At 40.3% G+C, this 8,491-nt stretch overlaps 1 protein-coding gene and 1 pseudogene across 2 annotated transcripts in view; one reads left to right on the forward strand and one right to left on the reverse strand.

Annotated features, from left to right (window-relative positions):
• LOC101583251 overlaps positions 1-7,281 on the reverse strand; it is a 17,027-nt pseudogene extending 9,746 nt beyond the window's left edge.
• The window catches only part of Rnf38 (ring finger protein 38), a 147,568-nt gene that overhangs the window by 20,509 nt on the left and 118,568 nt on the right, over positions 1-8,491 (forward strand). The window lies entirely within an intron of this gene.

Raw genomic sequence — 8,491 nt, forward strand, 5'->3', positions numbered from 1 at the left:
ATCCCCTCAGGATTTATCCTGAGATCCTGTACCTCAGATTGTAGAACCTTTGTCAGTGTCAGCCATGTGGATGAGTCATGGCCATTGCTTGGCCAGTGTGCAGGGAAGCACTTATTCTACTGAGCCATCTCTCCGGCCCCTATTTTTGTTCTTTTTAATAAGTTATAATTTGTTGTAGTCCATTTCTTTATCTAAAATAGATATAATTAAAAATACATATACCTATTTATAGTAAGTAAGCTAATTAGCTGCTGTTGTTATTTTTAAAATTATTTCCTTTTAAAGAATCTGTTCTTGGACTGGGTGTGGTGATGCAGATTTGTAATCCCAACACTCAGAAAGCTGAGGCAGGAGGATTCCCACAAATGAGGCCAGCTGGTGTTGCATAGTGAGCTCAAGCCCAGCCTGGATTACACAAAGTGTGTGTGTGTGTGTGTGTCTCAAACAAAAGAAACCCAAACTAAAACAAGCAATCTACTCTTGGATTTATGATTTTTATATTTCTGTATACTGACTTTATACAGGGATTTATGTTCTCATTTATATACTGAATTTATACAGGAATTTATGTTCTCACTTGTGTTAAATACTTAAGAATTTTAAAAAATGTATAATTTCAGGGCTGGGGAAATAGCTCAGTGAAATAAGTGCAAAGATCCCTAGTTTGATCCCTGGTACCACCAAAAGGAAAAAAAAAGATATAATTATTTTCCAATTACAAAAATATGAAAAATATTGCCTTCACTTAGTATAGTGTTTTTAGTTTATCTGTGTTGTAATATATATCAGTGCATCATTCTCTTTTATAGCTAATAGTATTCATTACATGTAACATATTTTATTTATCCATTCATCAATTAATAAAAATAGGGGTTGCATCTGTTCTGCTATTTGTGTGTTTTTACATGAGTATATATTTTATTTCTTGTATACACACACAGTCTACCTAGGCATGGAATTATTGGATCAAATGGTAACACTATGTTAACCTCTTGAGGAATGGCCAAACTTTTCTAATGGGGTTGTGTAATTTTACCCTCCCTCTAGTAATGTATGAGAGTTTTCATTTTTTCATATCCTTGTTGTCTCAGTTATTTTTCACACATTGTTAGACAAGTACCTGACGCTCAAAATGAAGGAAGGAAAGGTTTATTTAGCTCAGTTAGTGGAGGTTTCAGTCCTTACTCCTCTGGCTCCAAGGCAGACGACAGTGGTTCATGGTGGTGGAGAACAGTGGAGGGCAGAGGAAGGAGCAGCAGTTGTGGCATTTATCAGGCCTCTCTTCCTTCCTTCCACGCAGACTACAAAGACTGGAGCTTCTATGGCTTCTCTCTTAAGCTGGCTTTGCTCCCTCTTTGCAGTTTCCCTCAGATCCACATTCCTGGCTTTTCCAAACATCTGGAGTTCCCACTGAATAGGCTTCTTGCACACAACTTTACACATTGCCCTCCCAAGGGCACACTGGCTGGCCCTCCCAGGTCTTTTACTGAAATCTAGGTGGAAGCTTTGTTAACCTTAGAACAGTACTGCATTCTGCAAGCACCTAAAACAGTGCCAAGTGGATGATGCCAAGATTTGCTACCGGTGTCTGCTACCAGCTGGAGTAGTAGCCAGGCTTTCTTCTCTCTTGTCTGTAGGGATTGAGTGCCTGGATTGCCGAGCACGCTGACCCCAATTCTGAGGAATAAATTCTCCATGCTGGTGCCATTCTGGAACTTGGTGTGACCACCACTGCCATTCTGGAATGTGGGGCTCTGACACTATACCTTGAAGGCAAAGTTTCTCATTCTTGCAATTCTGAGGCTGCAAAGGGTGGAGACCTGCTGCCACCTATGATGCCCTTAGGCCATCTTTTCCATTCTATTGTACCTTCCCGGCAGTGGAAATCCTCTCAGCTCTAGCTTTGCATTCCACAGTTTTATTGGATCTTCCTTTCTGGTTAAACTCACATTTTAAATCATCCTCCTGGGCTCTTTGCTCTTGATTCTCAACATAAATCTGACTAAAAGCCCTCAACAATAGTCATGCCACTGCATTAATATTTGGCTGCTTTGAAATTCCTTTGTCAGATTAATCAGTCCGCTGTGCTTAATCTCAGTCTCAGACAAAGTCTTTGGAAACAAGCAAAATGAAGACACTTTCTGCCAAGCCAAAATATGAATCATCCATAGTCCAACAACCAGTGCAGTCCTTCCCAGCAGAAACCTCTCCAGCCTGGTCTTTACAGGGAGACTTTTCTATCAGCCTTCTGGTCTTCTGAGCTTTGACCAGAATCTCCCATACAGAACAGCCAAAGCTGTTCCAGCGCTTCTCTTATAGACAGCATCTCCAAACCTTTCCTACTTCTTCCTATAAACCATTCCCAAAAGCTTGTAATCCACACAGTCAGGTTTAGGCACAGCAATGACCCCTCTTTTCTGGTACCAAATTCTGTCAGTTACTCTTTTCTCATTGCAGGAACAAATGCCCGACACCCAAAATGAAGGATGGAAAGGTTTATTTAGCTCACAGTTAGTGGAAGTTTCATTTCATACTTAGCTGACTCCAAAGGCAGAGTGGCACATGGCAGAGAGCAACCTTTAATGGCAGTGGCAAAGAGCAGAGAGCAAACGAGTGACAGCAGCTCAGGCAGCTAGCTAAAAGCCCCCAACAATAAAAGCTTCTCGCCCCTCCTTACATTGTAATGAAAATTAGTTGCCCCATGACTGCATGAGGCTTTTGGGGGACACCTATACACAAACCATAATATTCCACTCTTGGAACCCCAAAAACTCATGCTCCTCCCTTTATGCAAAAGGCATTTTAGTCCATCTCCAAGAGTTGCCAAAGTCCTAACAGTTTCAACATTGATGAAAAGAACATGTCCCAAGTCTTCTCCAAGATCAAAAGTAAACAAACCCTTTGCTATGAGCCCCTGTACAAATGAAAAGTTAAACACTCCAACATTCCGTGGCATAAGATAAATATTACCATTCCAAAAGGTACAAACAACAGGGGAATACAAAGCATTGGGACCAACACAAGTACAAAATCCAGCAGGGCAAACATTAAGTCTTGTAATTCCATGTAGAACATCTGAAGCAATCTGTGGCAAATTGTGAGCTCCATGTGGCTTCGCCCCTGTGGCACTCTTGGAGGTAGCTGTGAACATGTTATTTTTGGGCTGGGGATGTGGCTCAGAGGTGGAGCTCTTGCCTTGCATGCACAAGATCATGGATTTGATCCCCAGCACCACCAAAAACAAAACAAAACTTGACAATGTATTTTTTATTATTTTTTTCATACTGGGGTTCAAACTCAGGACCTTGTGCTTGCCAGGCAGGTGCTTATGCTGTTGAGCTATCTCCCCAGCAACATGTATCTTTTTGATTATAGGCCTTTTGGTTGAAGGATGATATCTCCTTGTGGTTTTGATTTGTGTTCTATAATGGCCAACAGTATTATCTGTTCACATGTTACTACTGGCCCATAGAGATTTCGGGTTGTTTTGAAACAGTGTCTCTATGTAGTGCAGGCTGGCCTGGAACTCATAATGTAGCCCAAGCTGGCCTCAACACTAGTGGTGAGTCTCCTAGCTCAGCTTCTAGAGTGCTGAGAATACAGGCATGTATTACCATGTCCAGCAAACAGAATCCACAGACCTTTTGTGCCCTAATCTTTGAAGTGAAAGCCATAATTTCCCCCAGCTCCATGTAATTCAGCTACTATGTAGCTCTGGTTGGCCTCAAGCTCCCAGTGATCCCCCTGCTTCAGTCTCCCACGTCTTAGAATTACAGGTATATCCCACCATACCCAGTTTCCTTCTGTTCTTAGCTACACAGTGAATGTAAGTTTATTCATTGGGCATGTACTATGGTTTCTAAAATCCCATGTTTCCACAGAATCTGAAAGTACATGAGTAAATGATTTAAATGACTGATAATCTGATACAAATGTGATTTCAAACCTGTGATTAAGTTTACATTTCTTTGACATTATGTAGTTCATTCTTTGTCTGTGACATGGTAGGAGTTACATGGTAATATTTCTTTATCAGTTCACTTTTCAAGGAGAATATAGCCTGAGTAAGATAACTTGCAGAGAAAAATAATTTTTGTCTGTTTTTTGATGATTGGAGGGATAAATAGGGCAAGAGTGGTGAGTGTGGTTCCATTAGTTGGAAGAGTCACCAGACACCACAATACTTGGCTTTTGTTCAAATGTATTGTCTGTATCTTCATATTTGTGTGATTCAGTAGTATCACTGGCTCTTCTATGATCATGTCTATTGTATGAGTCCTCATTTTCATTTTCTCCAAAAGGTAAATAAAATAGTTGATATTAAAATTTGTTTGTTTGTTTGTTCGTTTCCAGAACTGGGGATTGAACTCAGGCCCTTGCGCTTGCCAGGGAAGTGCTTATTCCACTGAACCATCTCCCCATACTGAAATTTGAATGGAAATCTTCCTTCCTTCCTTCCTTCCTTCCTTCCTTCCTTCCTTCCTTCCTTCCAGTCTTTTTGAGACAGGGTCTAACTATGCAGTTCAGGCTGGCCTTTAGTTCACTCTTTGTAGCCCAGGCTGGTCTTGAACTCGCAACAGTCCTCCTGCCTTAGCTTCCCCAGTGCTGGGATTATAGGTGTGTGCCACCAGCCCTCATCTTGGAAATGCTTCTTGAGTCAGCTATAAGACACTGCAGGCCGGCCAGATAGCCAGCAGATTAAAGCTCCTGCTTAGGCAGACACAAGGACGGATTTGATCCCCAAAGTGCTGTGCTGGCCCTGCCCCCAGGGTGTGCTTAGCCAAGAGTACTATTCTGAGGACTTGTTTGGAGGTTCTAGCAGGGGAGTGCAGCTACTTGTACACACTTGACTAAGGAACAGTCCTTCATTATTGGGGGTGGTTGTCTTTTTCAACTGAGGCTGCAGCTTCCAGAGGGACACACATGAAGTGTTGGGGGAAGAAGGGTAAGATATTCTCTAGCTAGCCAGATCAGCCAAATCAACTCTGGTGATCAGTGGGGTGACAGATGTCACATTCAGATTGTCCTCACATTATAGGAGTACCATTCTGTACCAACTGTGTACCACTGTGCCTGGGGAATCTTTTCTTAGAAAATATCCTGATTCTCTGTAGTTAGAAGAGCAAATTGGGAAAGTGATCGATGATGTAGAGTGTGCCTAAGGAGAGTTACATGGGGAGAAGACACTCTCTCAGGCTTTCACAGAGAGCACATTGGCCAAGCATTGGCCGTGACTCATCCACATGACTGACAATGACAAAGGTTCTACAATCTGAGGTACAGGATCTCAGGATAAATCCTGAGGGCATTTCACTGACCTTCTCAGACCAAAAAGCTACAACTCTTGTTGCACAGGTCCTGCTTTACCTTGGTCTTAACCATCCAGTAGAAAAGTATGAAGACGAAATATAGGAAGTAAAGCCATGTTGTTATGTTGAGCTGTGGGGGACTCAGGTCAATAATTTCTGACATTGCCAGTTAAACAGAAGACCCAATGCTATTATGGGCTACTGGACTCTTTTAGAATATTTTGCTGAGTTTACACACCTATAATATTCAACAACGGAACTTAAAAAATTGGGGTATAACTATGAATGTCCATTTTGTATCTGTGTATTCAAAGTGGTTGGGATAGATATATAGTTGCATTCTCTTAATGAATAGAATGATTTGTTCTAATGGTGTTTGTAAGTAGGATCACAAGTCTGCATCTTGTACAGCAATTAACCACTAAGAAGAATATATGCAGTGTATTATTTGTTGAAACTGTACTTCCGATTTGATTTGAAACTGTCTCATTGCTATATGTTTATCAATAAAACTTTGAAAAGAAAAAAAAAAAGAAGAGCAAATTGATGAAATGTTGGTTAGGATATATTGTGGACTTAATCTTCCTGCCTTTTGACTACCATATTGAGGTTTTATGTTCCAAAAGAATTGTGTGTATAGTAAGGATAACTTACAATGTTTGTTTTACTGAAGCAATGATCTTTTTTGTTTTTAAATAGTGGAGTCAAAACCAAGGCCTCCCATTTGCCACTGAAATACATTCTCAGCCCCTTTTCAGTTTTAATTTTGAGTTAAAGTTGTTGAATTACCCAGGCTGTCCTCTAGCTTGTGATCCTTCTGCCTTACCTCCCAAGTGATGCCACTTCTGACTAAAGCTGTGGTAGTTAAACTTCTTGGCATAATAGTGTTTTGAAGTTGCTCATAAAATTTACAGATCTTTTTCTTCCTGTAAGTGGCCTGAAGTGACCTGTGAAAATGATTTGCTACTCTCTTGACCTAGAAACCCCCACAAATCATGTAAATCTAAAGGCTTAAATTTTTGTTCACTTTAAGGACACCTATGAAACAGCCCAGGCCATCAAGGGTGTGCATATCCAAAAGGCCACTAAGATCTGAAGGATGTCACTTTAAAGAAGCTTTGTGAGCCATTCTGGCATTGCAGTGGTAGAGTTGCTAGGTATGCTCAGGCCAAACAGTGGGGCTATATATACACAGGGTCAGTGGCCCAAAAAGAGTGTTGAAATTTTGCTGCATGAGCTTAAAAATGAAGAGAGTAATGCTGAACCTAAGAGTTTAGAAGTAGATTTTCTAGTCATTAAACATATCTAGGCAAACAGAGTACCCAGGATGTGCTGCAGTACTTAAGAGAGCTCATAGTCTAACAAGTATATGAGTTCTCCCTTCCACATTGAGATAATCCTTACTGAAAAGGAACAAATTGTTCCTAAGCCAGAGGAGGAAGTTGCACTGAAGAAAAAGACATCCCAGAAAAAAACTGAGAAAACAAAAAACTTAGGGTATGAGAATAGAGTATAAAATAAATGCAAATAAAAGTTTAAAAAAAAGTTACAGATCTTTTCTTCTAACACACTCAAATATACACTTATGCTCTGAACTTTGGACACAATATTAGGGAGTTGACAGGCTTCCTAAAGTCCTTTTTTAAGCCTGAGGGCTTCATTTGGAGAACCTGTGTCTTAAACATTAATATAAAGGCTTATTATAAAATTTATACTTAAGCCTTGAAAGTTGTTCCAACAAAGAGTTTAAGCACAGTGGTACCTTAATTTATGAACTTAATTTTGGAAAAGAGGGCCACATTTGTGTTTGTATGGGAAAATGGCAGCAGTTGTGTTTGTCACATAATGCAGAGTTGTTTGCAAATAAAAATGAAATTATGTACATGCTCTGCTTTCTAACCAAATTGTTTGGAAGTGAGTGTTTGTGAACTCATTGTACCTGAGGTACCACTGTATCGATGTCTGTGCCCATGTGTGTATTCAGAGTCTTATGTGATAAACAGAACTCGGTTGAAGGATAGATGTATGTCTTCTGTTACAGCTTAACAATGGAAAGGTTAAAATTAATAGACTAATTTCTAATTAAATGGCTGAGGGCCGGGGAGATAGCTCAGTAGAATAGGCACTTGTCTGGCATGCAAAGGGCTTGAGTTCAATCCCTGGTTCCACCAAAATTAAATGGCTGAAATTCAGAGTCTGTTTAAAGTATGTTCTTCCTAAACTTATGACAAATATGTCTGTTTCTTTCTTTGTCCTTTCTTTTTTTGTACCAGGGATTGAACTCGGGACCTTGTGCTTGCCAGGCAGTTGCTTGTGCTGCTGAGCTATCCCCCTGGCCCATATGTTCTTCAGTATTTTTTTATCTTAGGTTTGGTTTAGGTATGATTGCCAGGTTCAGTGCCTCCATATTCAGGAGAAAACCAAATACAGTACTTGTCATAAAGCTACCCCTAATTTAATATAAATTCAACTATTAAGAACCATGTTTTGGGGGCTAGGGAGATAGCTCAGTGGAATAAGCACTTCCCTGGCAAGTGCAAGGCCTGAGTTCAATCCCCAGTTCCACACACAAACACAAAATTATAATAAAACCCATGTTTTAGGGCCAGGGATATAGCTTAGTGTCATAGCACCTGCCTGCCAAGGGTGAGGATCTGATAAGTTTGAAAGAAGTAGCATAAAGTTTGGCTATCTTAATGACATTACTAGTTTGAGTTTTTTCTGTGATTATCCTGTAGCATGTGTTGATAAAACTAGTATACCACACAATACTTGGACCAGAAACCAGTAGTTGTGGTAATACCCCCACCCCCACACCTGTGACCTTGGATGGTTCAATTATTGTTCGTGGGTCTTTCTCTATAAAATGGAGGTTGAGCTTTTACTACTTTCATTGTTATAATTTTGAAACATATCCAACTACTAAAGAGCACAGTGGTCAGTCCAGCTCAAGTTACTGATCTTCATACATGGCACTATACAAGATGTAACAATGGTTGCATATTTGGGCTAGCCAGGACTGGGGAAACTGGGACATTAAATTTACTGTGTTTAATAGGCTGAGAGGTAAATTGAAGGAAGAGGCCCAGAAAAAAGAAATACGAGAAACAAAGATAGATCCTTGGAAATCCATCTCTTTCTTCCTCCCTTCCTTGCCATCCCTCCCCTTCCTTTCTCCCTCT

Source organism: Octodon degus, unplaced genomic scaffold (genome assembly GCF_000260255.1).
Source record: "Octodon degus isolate 3935 unplaced genomic scaffold, OctDeg1.0 scaffold00045, whole genome shotgun sequence".
NCBI lineage: Eukaryota > Metazoa > Chordata > Mammalia > Rodentia > Octodontidae > Octodon > Octodon degus.